This window comes from Balaenoptera physalus (genome assembly GCF_965194825.1).
Source record: "Balaenoptera physalus genome assembly, chromosome: 1".
Taxonomy (NCBI): Eukaryota; Metazoa; Chordata; class Mammalia; order Artiodactyla; family Balaenopteridae; genus Balaenoptera; species Balaenoptera physalus.
Window position 1 is genome coordinate 156,480,797 of NC_138882.1, and position 17,469 is coordinate 156,498,265.

General features: G+C 45.2%; 1 protein-coding gene across 1 annotated transcript in view; it reads left to right on the plus strand.

Annotated features, from left to right (window-relative positions):
- Positions 1 to 15,731, plus strand: part of LOC309657337 (selection and upkeep of intraepithelial T-cells protein 8-like) — a 59,577-nt gene extending 43,846 nt beyond the window's left edge. Inside the window, 1 exon segment of the mRNA XM_082454637.1 lies at positions 9,485 to 15,731. The gene's annotated coding sequence lies outside the window, so the exon portion shown is untranslated.
- Positions 15,732 to 17,469: the final 1,738 nt, after the last annotated feature.

Here is a 17,469-nt window from a genome sequence, read left to right on the forward strand (position 1 = left end):
TAAGCCCCCTAGGCTAGAGGTCGGACCACCAAGAGCCCCATGACCCAAACCACTGGCTTACTAAGCCCCCTAGGCTAGAGGTCGGACCACCAAGAGCCCCCATGACCCAAACCACTGGCTTACTAAGCCCCCTAGGCTAGAGGTCGGACCACCAAGAGCCCCATGACCCAAACCACTGGCTTACTAAGCCCCCTAGGCTAGAGGTCGGACCACCAAGAGCCCCCTGACCCAAACCACTGGCTTACTAAGCCCCCTAGGCTAGAGGTCGGACCACCAAGAGCCCCATGACCCAAACCACTGGCTTACTAAGCCCCCTAGGCTAGAGGTCGGACCACCAAGAGCCCCATGACCCAAACCACTGGCTTACTAAGCCCCCTAGGCTAGAGGTCGGACCACCAAGAGCCCCATGACCCAAACCACTGGCTTACTAAGCCCCCTAGGCTAGAGGTCGGACCACCAAGAGCCCCCTGACCCAAACCACTGGCTTACTAAGCCCCCTAGGCTAGAGGTCGGACCACCAAGAGCCCCATGACCCAAACCACTGGCTTACTAAGCCCCCTAGGCTAGAGGTCGGACCACCAAGAGCCCCCTGACCCAAACCACTGGCTTACTAAGCCCCCTAGGCTAGAGGTCGGACCACCAAGAGCCCCCTGACCCAAACCACTGGCTTACTAAGCCCCCTAGGCTAGAGGTCGGACCACCAAGAGCCCCATGACCCAAACCACTGGCTTACTAAGCCCCCTAGGCTAGAGGTCGGACCACCAAGAGCCCCATGACCCAAACCACTGGCTTACTAAGCCCCCTAGGCTAGAGGTCGGACCACCAAGAGCCCCATGACCCAAACCACTGGCTTACTAAGCCCCCTAGGCTAGAGGTCGGACCACCAAGAGCCCCATGACCCAAACCACTGGCTTACTAAGCCCCCTAGGCTAGAGGTCGGACCACCAAGAGCCCCATGACCCAAACCACTGGCTTACTAAGCCCCCTAGGCTAGAGGTCGGACCACCAAGAGCCCCATGACCCAAACCACTGGCTTACTAAGCCCCCTAGGCTAGAGGTCGGACCACCAAGAGCCCCATGACCCAAACCACTGGCTTACTAAGCCCCCTAGGCTAGAGGTCGGACCACCAAGAGCCCCATGACCCAAACCACTGGCTTACTAAGCCCCCTAGGCTAGAGGTCGGACCACCAAGAGCCCCATGACCCAAACCACTGGCTTACTAAGCCCCCTAGGCTAGAGGTCGGACCACCAAGAGCCCCATGACCCAAACCACTGGCTTACTAAGCCCCCTAGGCTAGAGGTCGGACCACCAAGAGCCCCCTGACCCAAACCACTGGCTTACTAAGCCCCCTAGGCTAGAGGTCGGACCACCAAGAGCCCCCTGACCCAAACCACTGGCTTACTAAGCCCCCTAGGCTAGAGGTCGGACCACCAAGAGCCCCCTGACCCAAACCACTGGCTTACTAAGCCCCCTAGGCTAGAGGTCGGACCACCAAGAGCCCCCTGACCCAAACCACTGGCTTACTAAGCCCCCTAGGCTAGAGGTCGGACCACCAAGAGCCCCCTGACCCAAACCACTGGCTTACTAAGCCCCCTAGGCTAGAGGTCGGACCACCAAGAGCCCCATGACCCAAACCACTGGCTTACTAAGCCCCCTAGGCTAGAGGTCGGACCACCAAGAGCCCCATGACCCAAACCACTGGCTTACTAAGCCCCCTAGGCTAGAGGTCGGACCACCAAGAGCCCCATGACCCAAACCACTGGCTTACTAAGCCCCCTAGGCTAGAGGTCGGACCACCAAGAGCCCCATGACCCAAACCACTGGCTTACTAAGCCCCCTAGGCTAGAGGTCGGACCACCAAGAGCCCCATGACCCAAACCACTGGCTTACTAAGCCCCCTAGGCTAGAGGTCGGACCACCAAGAGCCCCATGACCCAAACCACTGGCTTACTAAGCCCCCTAGGCTAGAGGTCGGACCACCAAGAGCCCCATGACCCAAACCACTGGCTTACTAAGCCCCCTAGGCTAGAGGTCGGACCACCAAGAGCCCCATGACCCAAACCACTGGCTTACTAAGCCCCCTAGGCTAGAGGTCGGACCACCAAGAGCCCCATGACCCAAACCACTGGCTTACTAAGCCCCCTAGGCTAGAGGTCGGACCACCAAGAGCCCCATGACCCAAACCACTGGCTTACTAAGCCCCCTAGGCTAGAGGTCGGACCACCAAGAGCCCCCTGACCCAAACCACTGGCTTACTAAGCCCCCTAGGCTAGAGGTCGGACCACCAAGAGCCCCATGACCCAAACCACTGGCTTACTAAGCCCCCTAGGCTAGAGGTCGGACCACCAAGAGCCCCATGACCCAAACCACTGGCTTACTAAGCCCCCTAGGCTAGAGGTCGGACCACCAAGAGCCCCCTGACCCAAACCACTGGCTTACTAAGCCCCCTAGGCTAGAGGTCGGACCACCAAGAGCCCCCTGACCCAAACCACTGGCTTACTAAGCCCCCTAGGCTAGAGGTCGGACCACCAAGAGCCCCCTGACCCAAACCACTGGCTTACTAAGCCCCCTAGGCTAGAGGTCGGACCACCAAGAGCCCCCTGACCCAAACCACTGGCTTACTAAGCCCCCTAGGCTAGAGGTCGGACCACCAAGAGCCCCATGACCCAAACCACTGGCTTACTAAGCCCCCTAGGCTAGAGGTCGGACCACCAAGAGCCCCATGACCCAAACCACTGGCTTACTAAGCCCCCTAGGCTAGAGGTCGGACCACCAAGAGCCCCATGACCCAAACCACTGGCTTACTAAGCCCCCTAGGCTAGAGGTCGGACCACCAAGAGCCCCCTGACCCAAACCACTGGCTTACTAAGCCCCCTAGGCTAGAGGTCGGACCACCAAGAGCCCCATGACCCAAACCACTGGCTTACTAAGCCCCCTAGGCTAGAGGTCGGACCACCAAGAGCCCCATGACCCAAACCACTGGCTTACTAAGCCCCCTAGGCTAGAGGTCGGACCACCAAGAGCCCCATGACCCAAACCACTGGCTTACTAAGCCCCCTAGGCTAGAGGTCGGACCACCAAGAGCCCCATGACCCAAACCACTGGCTTACTAAGCCCCCTAGGCTAGAGGTCGGACCACCAAGAGCCCCATGACCCAAACCACTGGCTTACTAAGCCCCCTAGGCTAGAGGTCGGACCACCAAGAGCCCCATGACCCAAACCACTGGCTTACTAAGCCCCCTAGGCTAGAGGTCGGACCACCAAGAGCCCCATGACCCAAACCACTGGCTTACTAAGCCCCCTAGGCTAGAGGTCGGACCACCAAGAGCCCCATGACCCAAACCACTGGCTTACTAAGCCCCCTAGGCTAGAGGTCGGACCACCAAGAGCCCCCTGACCCAAACCACTGGCTTACTAAGCCCCCTAGGCTAGAGGTCGGACCACCAAGAGCCCCCTGACCCAAACCACTGGCTTACTAAGCCCCCTAGGCTAGAGGTCGGACCACCAAGAGCCCCCTGACCCAAACCACTGGCTTACTAAGCCCCCTAGGCTAGAGGTCGGACCACCAAGAGCCCCATGACCCAAACCACTGGCTTACTAAGCCCCCTAGGCTAGAGGTCGGACCACCAAGAGCCCCATGACCCAAACCACTGGCTTACTAAGCCCCCTAGGCTAGAGGTCGGACCACCAAGAGCCCCATGACCCAAACCACTGGCTTACTAAGCCCCCTAGGCTAGAGGTCGGACCACCAAGAGCCCCCTGACCCAAACCACTGGCTTACTAAGCCCCCTAGGCTAGAGGTCGGACCACCAAGAGCCCCCTGACCCAAACCACTGGCTTACTAAGCCCCCTAGGCTAGAGGTCGGACCACCAAGAGCCCCATGACCCAAACCACTGGCTTACTAAGCCCCCTAGGCTAGAGGTCGGACCACCAAGAGCCCCATGACCCAAACCACTGGCTTACTAAGCCCCCTAGGCTAGAGGTCGGACCACCAAGAGCCCCATGACCCAAACCACTGGCTTACTAAGCCCCCTAGGCTAGAGGTCGGACCACCAAGAGCCCCATGACCCAAACCACTGGCTTACTAAGCCCCCTAGGCTAGAGGTCGGACCACCAAGAGCCCCATGACCCAAACCACTGGCTTACTATGCCCCCTAGGCTAGAGGTCGGACCACCAAGAGCCCCATGACCCAAACCACTGGCTTACTAAGCCCCCTAGGCTAGAGGTCGGACCACCAAGAGCCCCATGACCCAAACCACTGGCTTACTAAGCGCCCTAGGCTAGAGGTCGGACCACCAAGAGCCCCATGACCCAAACCACTGGCTTACTAAGCCCCCTAGGCTAGAGGTCGGACCACCAAGAGCCCCCTGACCCAAACCACTGGCTTACTAAGCCCCCTAGGCTAGAGGTCGGACCACCAAGAGCCCCATGACCCAAACCACTGGCTTACTAAGCCCCCTAGGCTAGAGGTCGGACCACCAAGAGCCCCATGACCCAAACCACTGGCTTACTAAGCCCCCTAGGCTAGAGGTCGGACCACCAAGAGCCCCATGACCCAAACCACTGGCTTACTAAGCCCCCTAGGCTAGAGGTCGGACCACCAAGAGCCCCCTGACCCAAACCACTGGCTTACTAAGCCCCCTAGGCTAGAGGTCGGACCACCAAGAGCCCCCTGACCCAAACCACTGGCTTACTAAGCCCCCTAGGCTAGAGGTCGGACCACCAAGAGCCCCATGACCCAAACCACTGGCTTACTAAGCCCCCTAGGCTAGAGGTCGGACCACCAAGAGCCCCATGATCCAAACCACTGGCTTACTAAGCCCCCTAGGCTAGAGGTCGGACCACCAAGAGCCCCATGACCCAAACCACTGGCTTACTAAGCCCCCTAGGCTAGAGGTCGGACCACCAAGAGCCCCATGACCCAAACCACTGGCTTACTATGCCCCCTAGGCTAGAGGTCGGACCACCAAGAGCCCCATGACCCAAACCCCTGGCTTACTAAGCCCCCTAGGCTAGAGGTCGGACCACCAAGAGCCCCATGACCCAAACCACTGGCTTACTAAGCGCCCTAGGCTAGAGGTCGGACCACCAAGAGCCCCATGACCCAAACCACTGGCTTACTAAGCCCCCTAGGCTAGAGGTCGGACCACCAAGAGCCCCCTGACCCAAACCACTGGCTTACTAAGCCCCCTAGGCTAGAGGTCGGACCACCAAGAGCCCCATGACCCAAACCACTGGCTTACTAAGCCCCCTAGGCTAGAGGTCGGACCACCAAGAGCCCCATGACCCAAACCACTGGCTTACTAAGCCCCCTAGGCTAGAGGTCGGACCACCAAGAGCCCCATGACCCACACCACTGGCTTACTAAGCCCCCTAGGCTAGAGGTCGGACCACCAAGAGCCCCATGACCCAAACCACTGGCTTACTAAGCCCCCTAGGCTAGAGGTCGGACCACCAAGAGCCCCATGACCCAAACCACTGGCTTACTAAGCCCCCTAGGCTAGATGTCGGACCACCAAGAGCCCCATGACCCAAACCACTGGCTTACTAAGCCCCCTAGGCTAGAGGTCGGACCACCAAGAGCCCCATGACCCAAACCACTGGCTTACTAAGCCCCCTAGGCTAGAGGTCGGACCACCAAGAGCCCCATGACCCAAACCACTGGCTTACTAAGCCCCCTAGGCTAGAGGTCGGACCACCAAGAGCCCCCTGACCCAAACCACTGGCTTACTAAGCCCCCTAGGCTAGAGGTCGGACCACCAAGAGCCCCATGACCCAAACCACTGGCTTACTAAGCCCCCTAGGCTAGAGGTCGGACCACCAAGAGCCCCCTGACCCAAACCACTGGCTTACTAAGCCCCCTAGGCTAGAGGTCGGACCACCAAGAGCCCCCTGACCCAAACCACTGGCTTACTAAGCCCCCTAGGCTAGAGGTCGGACCACCAAGAGCCCCATGACCCACACCACTGGCTTACTAAGCCCCCTAGGCTAGAGGTCGGACCACCAAGAGCCCCATGACCCAAACCACTGGCTTACTAAGCCCCCTAGGCTAGAGGTCGGACCACCAAGAGCCCCATGACCCAAACCACTGGCTTACTAAGCCCCCTAGGCTAGAGGTCGGACCACCAAGAGCCCCATGACCCAAACCACTGGCTTACTAAGCCCCCTAGGCTAGAGGTCGGACCACCAAGAGCCCCATGACCCAAACCACTGGCTTACTAAGCCCCCTAGGCTAGAGGTCGGACCACCAAGAGCCCCATGACCCAAACCACTGGCTTACTAAGCCCCCTAGGCTAGAGGTCGGACCACCAAGAGCCCCATGACCCAAACCACTGGCTTACTAAGCCCCCTAGGCTAGAGGTCGGACCACCAAGAGCCCCCTGACCCAAACCACTGGCTTACTAAGCCCCCTAGGCTAGAGGTGGGACCACTCAGGGTGCTCCCGTGTGTTTCCTGTGATTGAACAAAGATGACGCATTAGCAGAGTCATCAGGTATGAACACACAATATCTGTTTAGACAATGGCACAGGTGCCGCCTTACAAGGCAGTAATAGTGTCCAAGGCCATCCTATTTCGGAGGACAGCGTTTAGAGAGCTTTTCGTGTAGTTTAGAGACATTTCTGTGGGTGATAAAGACAGGCTTTGCTGCCTATCATTTAAAGCTTGTTGGGTGAATTTAGCAAGGGCTTCTATGTGTGCTACAACATCCTCCAGGCTAGTGGAGGGGACAAATGGTGGCCACATGATTGTACCAGTGGAAAACAGAGTGTGCCTCCTAGCCTTTAGGAGAGGGGGGCTGGCAGCCTTAGGAAATTAACCCAGTTGTGTATACCATCCATGCTGGCCAGGGGAGACAGCACTGTCAGGTGTGAGGAGATGGACTGGGGGCCAGACCAGCACCCCCACCTTCTTCCCTCTCGGTGGTGCGTGTTCCAGTCTAGGTAGAGTATGTTTCAACAGGTCTAGCTTGCAGCAGGACAACAGGATCCCAGTGGAGATGGAGTAGTTTCACCTCACCCAGGGGTGCAAAGTAACTTTCCCATCCCAGTGGGACATCTCTGCAAATTCCAGTAGATAATGTTTCTCAGAGGCATGATGGAGCTTGGTGTTCTCAGTAGCATAACATATTGATCCATGGTGAGAGTCAGGACAATGACCATTTCCTGTGACTTCCATAAGTTTACAGCACTGAGTGTCTTGGCAGGCATCCCCAGTCTGGCAACAGGTCCTCCTGGTTGACCATTCAAATGTATTAAAGCCTGAAGCAGTACTTTAGTGCACCTGGCTGAGGTGGTTTTACCTGTCAGTAATTTAATCTGCTGCTTTAATATTCCATTTTTTCCTTTCCACTAACCCTACTGTTTGTAGATTTTAGGGGAGGTGGAACCTACATTCAATATCATGTACTTTTGCCTCGTCTTGTATAACATGGCCTTTGAAATGTGACCCCTGATCACTGTCTATTCAATGAGAGTATCTGTACATGGTACTCAGCTTTTCTAATCCCCTAATGGTGGCAGCCTAGCTTGCAGGGGGACAGAGAAAAGCTTGGGTTAGGCCAGATGCAGAGTCCACACAAACCAGGGCATATTTAGAACCCTCATTTGGAGGGCGGGGGCCAATATAATCAAGTTGCCAATCCCTCACCAGCTGGGAACTCTGGTGGAAGACCCCAGACTCCTTTGGCAGTTGCCTTGGGTATTAACTAAAACATACAGGATATAAAATTACTACATTAACCAAGTCACTGCATGTCAAGGGCAATCCAGCATCCTTGGCAATATGCCATCCCACCTGGGCACTGTGGTGGCTGCTCTTTCTCTGCACCCAATCTGCTGTACCTACTGGAAGGTCAGTTGCTAGGTCATGTACCCAAGCTAGGGCATCAGCTTCCTGACTGCCAAGGGGAGTCAGCACATTCTAAGTCAGAATATAGAAGACAGTGAGGACTGCCTCAAGCTCTTAAAGGTAAATCCAAATATCTTTCTACCTATGCTGACTCCACGAGGGCTTATTCATGATCATCCACCCCTTGGCTTCCCATTGTCCAGGCCAAAGGGTTAATCCCTTCAGAACAGCCCTACTGTCAGTGCAAAGGGTGAACAGCCGGGGTCATCATGAGTGATCACCAGCCAAACTGCCCTGAATTCAGCCCCCTGGCTGTTGTGGTTCATTCCTATTTCCAGGCATCTGTATACCAGGCGCACAGCATGGCATCTTCACATTATTATCACCATTCACCTGGCTGTTCACTTCACCATAACCCTAGCACCTAGCAAACCTTTTTTTTTTTGAGGGAGAAAAAGGTGACTATCACATTTGTGTGCTGAGTCAAAAGCCAAGCCATTTATAGACCTGACAAAAAGCTTTCATGATTGGCTGAGAAAGACCATTTTATTCTTCCCTTGCTTTTACTGGCCATATGGGTCTACAAATCTGTCTCTAATTGTGAGTTCTCCAGGAGCAGAAAATTCAGAGGGATTGCGCCAACTAAGGGGAAGAAAGTCAGATTTCCTTCTAAAATGGCCACTTGGTTCATCTCTCCAGAAAAAAAAAGCGAAATCTCTGTCTTTAAACTTTCATTTGTAGCTAAATATAACTAACTGTGGCATATGCTTAGACTACTGGGATCTTGGAGATTAGGACCTGTTCCCAAAACCTGCAGCCACTTTCCCTGGGGAAGCAGCTCACCTGATGGAATTTACAAACCAGAAGACAAATGACATCTAGCCTGAGAGGAAGCAATCCTTTAATGGAGAAGAAACCAGTGGCTGGACTTGGTGATCATAACGGCCATTCTTAAGAGTAGGGTTGCCAGATTTAGTAAATAAAAATTACAGGATGCCAAATGTTGCATGGAAAATATGTATACTAAAAAACTATCACTGTTTATTTGATATTAAAATGTAACTGGGAGTCTTACATTTTATCTGGCAACACTATTTGACAATTCATTGCTGCAGAAAAAAGATGTGGAGATAGACGATTTCTGCAACATCTTGCTCCTGTTATCACTGTTTCTAAACCAGCCTCATTTCTTTTTTTTTCCCCACATCTTTATTGGAGTATAAATGCTTTACAATGTTGTGTTAGTTTCTGCTGTACAACAAAGTGAATCAGCTATATGTATACATATGTCCCCATATCCCCTCCCTCTTGAGCCTCCCTCCCACCCTCCCTATCCCACCCCTCTAGGTTGTCACAAAGCACCGAGCTGATCTCCCTGTGCTATGCAGCTGTTTCCCACCAGCTATCTATTTTACATTTGGTAGTGTATATATGTCAGTGCTACTCTCTCACTTCATCATAGCTTCCCCTTCCCTCCCGTGCCCTCAAGTCCGTTCTCTACGTCTGCGTCTTTATTCCTGCCCTGCCACTAGGTTCATCAGTTCCGCTTTTTAAAATTCCATATATATGCATTAACATACGGTATTTGTTTTTCTCTTTCTGACTTACTTACTCTGTATGACAGACTCTAGGTCCATCCACGTCACTACAAATAACTCAATTTCGTTTCTTTTTATGGCTGAGTAATATTCCATTGTATATATGTGCCACATCTTCTTTATCCATTCATCTGTCGATGGACATTTAGGTTGCTTCCATGACCTGGCTATTGTAAATAGTGCTGCAATGAACACTGTGGTACATGACTCTTCTTGAATTATGGTTTTCTCAGGGTATATGCCCAGTAGTGGGATCGCTGGGTTATATGGCAGTTCTATTTTTAGTTTTTTAAGGAACTTCCATACTGTTCTCCATAGTGGCTGTATCAATTTACATTCCCACCAAAAGTGCAAGAGGGTTCCCTTTTCTCCACACCCTCTCCAGCATTTATTGTTTGTAGATTTTTTGATGGTGGTCATTCTGACCAGTGTGAGGTGATACCTCATTGTGGTATCAGATCCAGTTAATGGTTAGGAAAAATTAATTATCTCTAATCAGCAAGTCTTCTTTATCATGTACCCAGATTTGTGTTAGGTTCCAGGGAGAAGAAACAAATAAAGAAGACCTAATACTTGCCCTTGAGAACCAATATTCATATTTAGGAGACATGATTTACATCCCACTTAAACTGTGAGGAAGTGGTGTAAGCTGCAGACCCATACTGGAATCCATGTGAGTTATCAGTAAAGTCAGGTGTCAGGTGAGGAAGGATGGGATGCGCTAGTGGAAGTTTGACAGGTGATGAAAATTCGCATTTGTAAAGGGATCGATGCGGAGCAGAAATAAAGATAACGTATTTAGAGATAGGTAAAAGAAAGCCTGAGACAACAAATGGAATATAACATTTTAATGTTTCTAACAGAAGCTGCTTATTAAATGACAGAAATCTTAGTGATGCACATTTAGGTGGTATCCAGTCTTTGGCTAATAAAATAATGCTGCCACCAATCCTTGCACACATGTTTTGAGCATGCCTGTGAGTACATAGGTAAGAAATATTCCAGTGAGTAGAACTGCTGCTCAAAGATCATGTACCATTTTATTATATATTGAAAATATCATTCTGAAATAGTTACTAATCTACATTTCCACCAACAGGTGGTATCGCTATCTCAGATATTACAGGTATCAGAGTTTTTTATCTTTTCCAAACTTACAGATGAAAAATAAATTCTCATAGTGATTGTATTTTACTCTTTTTATTAACGAGACTGAGTATCTTTCAGAGAAATTTTGTATTTCTTTTCTCTGAACTGCCTGTGTAGGTCTTTACTCCATGTCTCCTTTGCACTGTTGGTTTTTCCCTCATTGCTTTTTTTTTTTTTTTTTAATTATGAAAGAATCACCTTTTACTTTTTAATTTTTTTGGCCACGCCATGCGGCATGTTTTATCTTAGTTCCCTGACCAGAGATTGAACCCACGGCTCCTGCATTTGAAGTGCAGAGTCTTAACCACTGGACTGCCAGACAAGTCCCTCCCTCATTGCTTTTTAAGAACTCTTAAATTTTTAGGAATTTTTATCTCTTATACCTATTCCACATGTTTCTGACCAGTTTATAATTCAGTCTATTGATGTATTAATTCTATTTTGAACATCCAGAGGGGTTTTTTTGACTTTTTATTTTATTTTGTAAATTATGAAATTTCCCAAGTCCCCCTTTATTTTGTCCTCCTTTTTATCCTCATTGACTTTTTAAATTTTACTACTTTATTTTCTAAAGCAGTTTTAGATTTACAGAAAAAATGTGCAGAAAGTACATAGAGTTTCCATATAACCTACCCCATTCTCCCTTCCTCACCCAGCACCTCCAAAGATTCCCCTACTACTAACATCTTCCATAAGGTGGTATATTTATTACAACTGATGAACCAATATTGATAGATTATTATTAAATAAAGTTTACATTAGGGTTCACGTTTTGTGCTGTAAAGTTCTCTGGGTTTTAACAAATTGTTATATAAATGAGCACAAGTAGCCTCTGTATATTGACCCTGTGTTACTTACTTCTTTAAAGCAGGCTGAGACCCATTAGCTCAAAAGCCTGCCAGTGCCAAACTCAAATTTTTACACATCCAATTGTTTTCAATATACCCCTGATAAGCACACTTTTAGCTATGTAATGCCTGTCTGCTTTGTGCGTCCTGTGAAACTGCACCCAACATCTGCTAGCCATAGGTAAGATAAACTCTGTAGCTACAGAGACCCCAAGCCACTGCTGCCCTGCAGAGCCCTCAACTCTTCACTGCTCTGTGAAGTGACATTACTAGACACATAAGCCCTCTCTCCAACCCATCTCTCCCTAGGGAGTTCCCTTGCCCTCCTCCCCTTCTGCATGGTGTTCCCTGTGCCTCCAAATGGTCTCATAGTGTGGGGACTGCCACCTGCGAAACCCTGTCAAAGTGCTGCTCAGATAAAGGCTTCTTGTGTGCTACCACCACCTCGTGGTCATATCTTTTTCCTGGATCAGCCCTGAAATCCTCAAATTTACTACATTAATACATGCATAATGCCATGTTTCTACCATTTCTGAATCATACAGAACCACTTTACCACTTTAAAAATACCCTATGCTCCACGTATTCATCCCTCCCTCTTCCTAAACCCCTAGCAACCACTGCTCTTTTCACTGCTTCCATAATTTTGCCTTTTCCAGAATGTCATATAATTGGGATCATATAGTACATAACCTCTTCAGACTGGCCTCTTTACTTAGCAATATGCATTTGACGTTCCTGCATGTCTCTTCGTGGCTTGATGGCTCATTTCTTTTTGTCACTGAATAATAATCAATTGTCTAAATGTACCACAGGACATATTGGTTGCTTCCAATTTGGGGGCAATTATGAATAAAGATGCTGGGAACATTTATGTTCAGGTTTTTGTGTGGATGTAGTTTTCAACTCATTTGTGTTATACTTAGAAGCATGATTGCTAGAACATATAGTAAACACATATTTAGCTTTGTAAGAAACTGTCAAACTGTTTTCCTATGTGGCTGTATCACTTCGTATTCTCACCAGCAATGAATGAGAGTTTCTTTTTCTCCACATCTTTGTCAGCATTTGATGTTGTCAGCGTTTTGAATTTCAGCCATTCTAATAGGTTTTTGGTAATATCTCATTGTTTTAATTTGCAATTCCTAATGACACATGATGTTGAGCTCCTATTCCTGTGTTTGTTTGCCATCCATATATCTTCTGTGGTGAAGTGTCTGTTCAGATGTTCTATCCATTTTTATATTGGGGCTTTTTTTATTGTTAAGTTCTGAGAGACTTTGTATTTAGTAGTCCCCATCCCCATCCGTGGTTTTGCTTTCTGCAGTGTCAGTTACCCAAGATCAACCATTGTCTGAAAAAATTAAATGGAAAATTCCAGAAATAATTCATAAGTTTTAAATTGGGAGCCATTCTGAGTAGGTTGATGAACTCTCATGCTGTCCTGCTCTGTCCCGCCCAGGATGTGAATCATTCCTTCATCCAGGGTATCCCACTCCTTAGTTACTTAGTAGACATCTTGGTTATCAGAACTACTGTCACAGTATCTCAGTGCTTGCGTTCAAGTAACCCTTATTTTGCTTAATAATGACCCCAAAGCACAAAAGTAGAAATATTGGCAATTTGGACGTTCCCTTACTGTGGCTAATTTATAAATTAAACTCTATCATAGGTATGTATGCATAGGAGAAAACATAGTATATATAGGGTTCGGTACTATCTGTGGATTCAGGAATCCACTGGGTTCCTGGAATGCATCCCTTGCAGATAAGGGGGGACTACTGTATTTTGGATACAAATCCTTTATCTGATATATCCTTGGCAAATATTTTTTCTCAGCCTGTAACTTATCTTTCCTTTCTCATAACAAAAGCTTTTGCAGATTAAAAAAAAAAAAAAAAAAAGCTTTTCCAGAGCAGACTTTTTTTATTTTAATGAATTAAAGTTTTAATTTAATGAATTAATGCTTGATCTGTTATACCTTTTATTGACCTTTATAATTCAATTTATTTACTTATTTTTCTGTTGCATAATTCAATATTTCTTCTATTCATGGTTTCCAGCTGGTGTGTTTGCTTAGAAAGAGTTTTCTAGGCCATGTTCCAAGTTATACAGCCACTTTTTCTATTTATTTTATATTTGCAAATTAATCTATGCAAAATGATTTCTATTATAAGGATTTAGACAGAAATCTAACTTTTTTTTTCCAAAAAATACCCAGTTGTCCTTCCATTTATTAAATAATCTATCTTTCTGTACTGATACCAAATTTCATCTTTGTCATAAACTAAATTCCTCTATGTATTTGAAATTATAAACTGTTTCATTGAGCTCTCTTCTCATGAGCCAAACTCAGATTTTTCAAAAATGATAATATTTATACATTTTTCTATCTCGTAGAACTATTCCATGCTGAGTACCTTTTTTAAAAAAATATTTTTTCTATAAAAGTCTATAGAAAACAAAACAAACAAAACATGTTTTGTTTTATGAAATAGTTCAAAGATATTTTTATTTGATGACCTCAAATTTCCACACTGAGTTACCCTTGCTTTACAGTTGTTCTTAATAGAAAATGCTCTAATATTTTCCATTATATCTTTGAGAATAATTTTTCACTTTTTTCTTTGTTTCCTGTAAGATTGATATAAACCTGAAAGTTTATGAAAATATGTATTATGTAACCTTAAAATGTATCAAATTATATATCCAGCTAGATATAAAAATGAGTAGAAAATAATGATGAAATTATCGTTATTATTTTATAATAGATATAAAGGTAACTGTGGTAATTAGCTTGTAATCACTCTATTTTATTTGTTACATAAGGCACTTAAAACACATTCAAAATAATCAGTGTTTTGGATCCATAATTAAAGTTTAATTGTTTAAGGGAATAAAATTAACTTCATTGGCAGTGTTCAAATAGCTCAAATTATTTTCAAATATTATTATACAAACATATCATAAAATGGGGATTAAACAGTTTACACCTAAAATAGTATTCCTTTCCACATACAAAATAATTTTTAATATTTTATATGTTAATTGATTAATCAATCAATTAATTAGTTGACACATTGGTACTGAGACTCTTCTGGCCTCAAGGATGAGCAAACCTAAATTTATTTGGTGGTCTTTTTCAAGTGGTGATATAACAGGAGGGATTGGGAGAGACAAGAAGGCCTTAATGTGGGGGAAACAGAGAGTCCTAGAGTTTCAACTAGGTCTGCATCCTCCCCTCAATGTGGGGCGGGGACAAAAATGTGAGGGTCTGACGTGTCCTATTCCCACACCTTATTCTAGTCAGGAACTAAATGTCAACTTTGAGAATTTCTGACTCTCTAAACTGAAAGAACATCTGTGGTAACCCAGTTGTATCAGAAAGGCAAAACAAAAAATGAAATATTTTAACATGGGGATACCCATAGGAGCAGGCGGTGGTGGTTTAAGACATCTGCAGGTAATACCCAAGAGAGTTGAGAGGTTTTGTGTGGAACATAAAACTTTTATAAGAGCATATAATGAATAAGAGAAGTGATAAAATTAAACATGTATTTGGTTAGAAATTTCTATACTTGAAGAAAGTTGAGTATTATCCAATTCAAAAAGCACTATCAAGCTTAAGCTAGAAAAAGAAACATAAATTCATACATAGATTCATTACAACTAAAGTGCAATAAACCTTAAAAGCTGTCTGAGAGAAAGAATGTTTATCAATGAAGGAACAGCTATCAGAGTAGTAGCAGTTTTCTTAACAGCAGCAATGGAAACCGTATATCATATTTCTTAAGGGAAACAGTCTGATGAACTACAATTCTAGTAAAGTACAAAATTAAGGCGTCTTCAGGAAAAATAAGAGAATTCACCCTCAACAAAGGAAGCTTAAAATTGATATATTCTGAAAAAATTAATCATGACCAGTAAAAAAGTGTTTTATTAAATGAGGTAATGTTAGTAAATTGGACAGTTTTATGTAAAAACAAAAAAGAATATTTACCAAATTTTGTTCAATAAAATATAGAAAACCATTTAATGTCAATGTCCATTTGAATTTGTAAAAGGGAAAAATACTTGTTGAATAACTATCCCAGAACAACTCAGAATCTAGATTTATTGTTGCACTTTTCAAAATTTTACAGTTTTCATGCTTTGTGAGGAACTCAAGAATATAAATAAAAGTAGGAAGGATTTTAGATGATATCACATTGACTATATAATTCTGATATCACAATGTGACAAATGAATTCTTTAAAAAAGATAAATTTCACTATGGGTGTAAAATTAAAGCTATTAAATAAAATATTATTAAACCAAATTCAAAAACTTGTTTAAAGTAATATTTAACAATTACTACATTACACTAATCTTCAAATTGCTAAACTTCACTGCTAAAAAAAATGTGATTTAATACCTTAATTAACAATCCTAATTAGAAAAAAAGGTTCAATTTATATTAAAGATTTTTTATATATTCAGCCTCCATTATATTTTCTCTTCTTCTTCCCCTTGTTCATTCTGCTTCCATATTCCTTATTCTTATGCATCCTCCTTCTCTCCCTCTCCCTCAGTTGTGTCTTAGCAATTCTTCAGCCTTTGCACATTGACATTGATTTGTGTCCATTTGTCAATTTATGGAAAAAAAAAAACTATTGGGATATTGGAACTATCCTGAAATTATAATTTATTGGGGGAGAAAGATTTGAAACTTTTAAAGAAATGATTCTTCCCATTTACGAACATGGTATATCATTTTTCATTTACTTAAAATTTTCATGCTTAGAATATTGCCATGCACATTGTAAGTGCTCAATGTGTTTTAGCAATTATTGCAATCTTAGCGGTATCTGAACTTGTCTTTACTTTCCTCCCTACTCTGTTATTGGATGACGTGTGTCCAAATGTGAGCACTATTCCTCTATCATGCAAATTTTGGACACTTTTACTTTCCTCATTTAAATAATTCTGTATTTTAAGGTATTTCAATATGAATCTGTAATACTGCATAATTACAAAGAAATAAATTTAAAATGTCTACATGGATAAAGAAATATATTTTTTTCCTTATCACATAAAGGTTTACCATACATCTAAGTCATATTTTCTCCTTCAATGAGTTGTATGGTATGTGGCTTTCTACTCTGGGGAAAAAAATCTAAGAAACTCATTTGGAAGAAATAAATTAATAACTTAGCAAACTTTTATTTTTCTCTGAGTCCATAGATTACAATCCCCCACCAAAAGTGTGAGAGAGCATAGTCTAGATGGAGCAGAATTCCCCACAATGAGATCCTACATAATCTGTTAAAGTGAAATATAATCCTTTGAGGGATACAGAGAAAACATCTCTTTTTAAAAAAAGCCCTACCCATACAGATGGCCAAAAAACACATGAAAAGATGCTTAACATCACTAATCATTAGAGAAATGTAAATCAAAATTATAATGGAGTATCACCTCACACAAGTCAGAATGGGCATCATCAAAAAATCTACAAACAATTAATGCTGGAGAGGGTGTGGAGAAAACGGGACCCTCCTACACTGTTGGTGGGAAGGTAAATTGGTAAAACCATTATGGAGAACAGTATGGAGAGTCCTTAAAAAACTAAATATAGAACTACTGTATGATCCAGCAGTCCCACTCTTGGGCATATATCCAGAGAAAACCATAATTTGAAAAAATACATGCACCCCAGAGGTCATGACACCACTATTTACAATAGCCAAGACATGGAAGCAACCTAAATGTCTATCGACAGAAGAGTGGATAAAGAAGATGTGGTACATATATACAATGGAATATTACTCAGCCATAAAAAAAGAATGAAATAATGCCATTATCAGCAACTTGGATGGACCTGGAGATTGTCAGACTGAGTGAAGTAAGTCAGACAGAAAGACAAATATCCTATGATGTCACTTATATATGGAATCTAAAAAAATGGTACAAATGAACTTATTTACAAAACAGAAATAGAGTCACAGATGTAGAAAACAAACTTATGGTTACCGGCGGGAA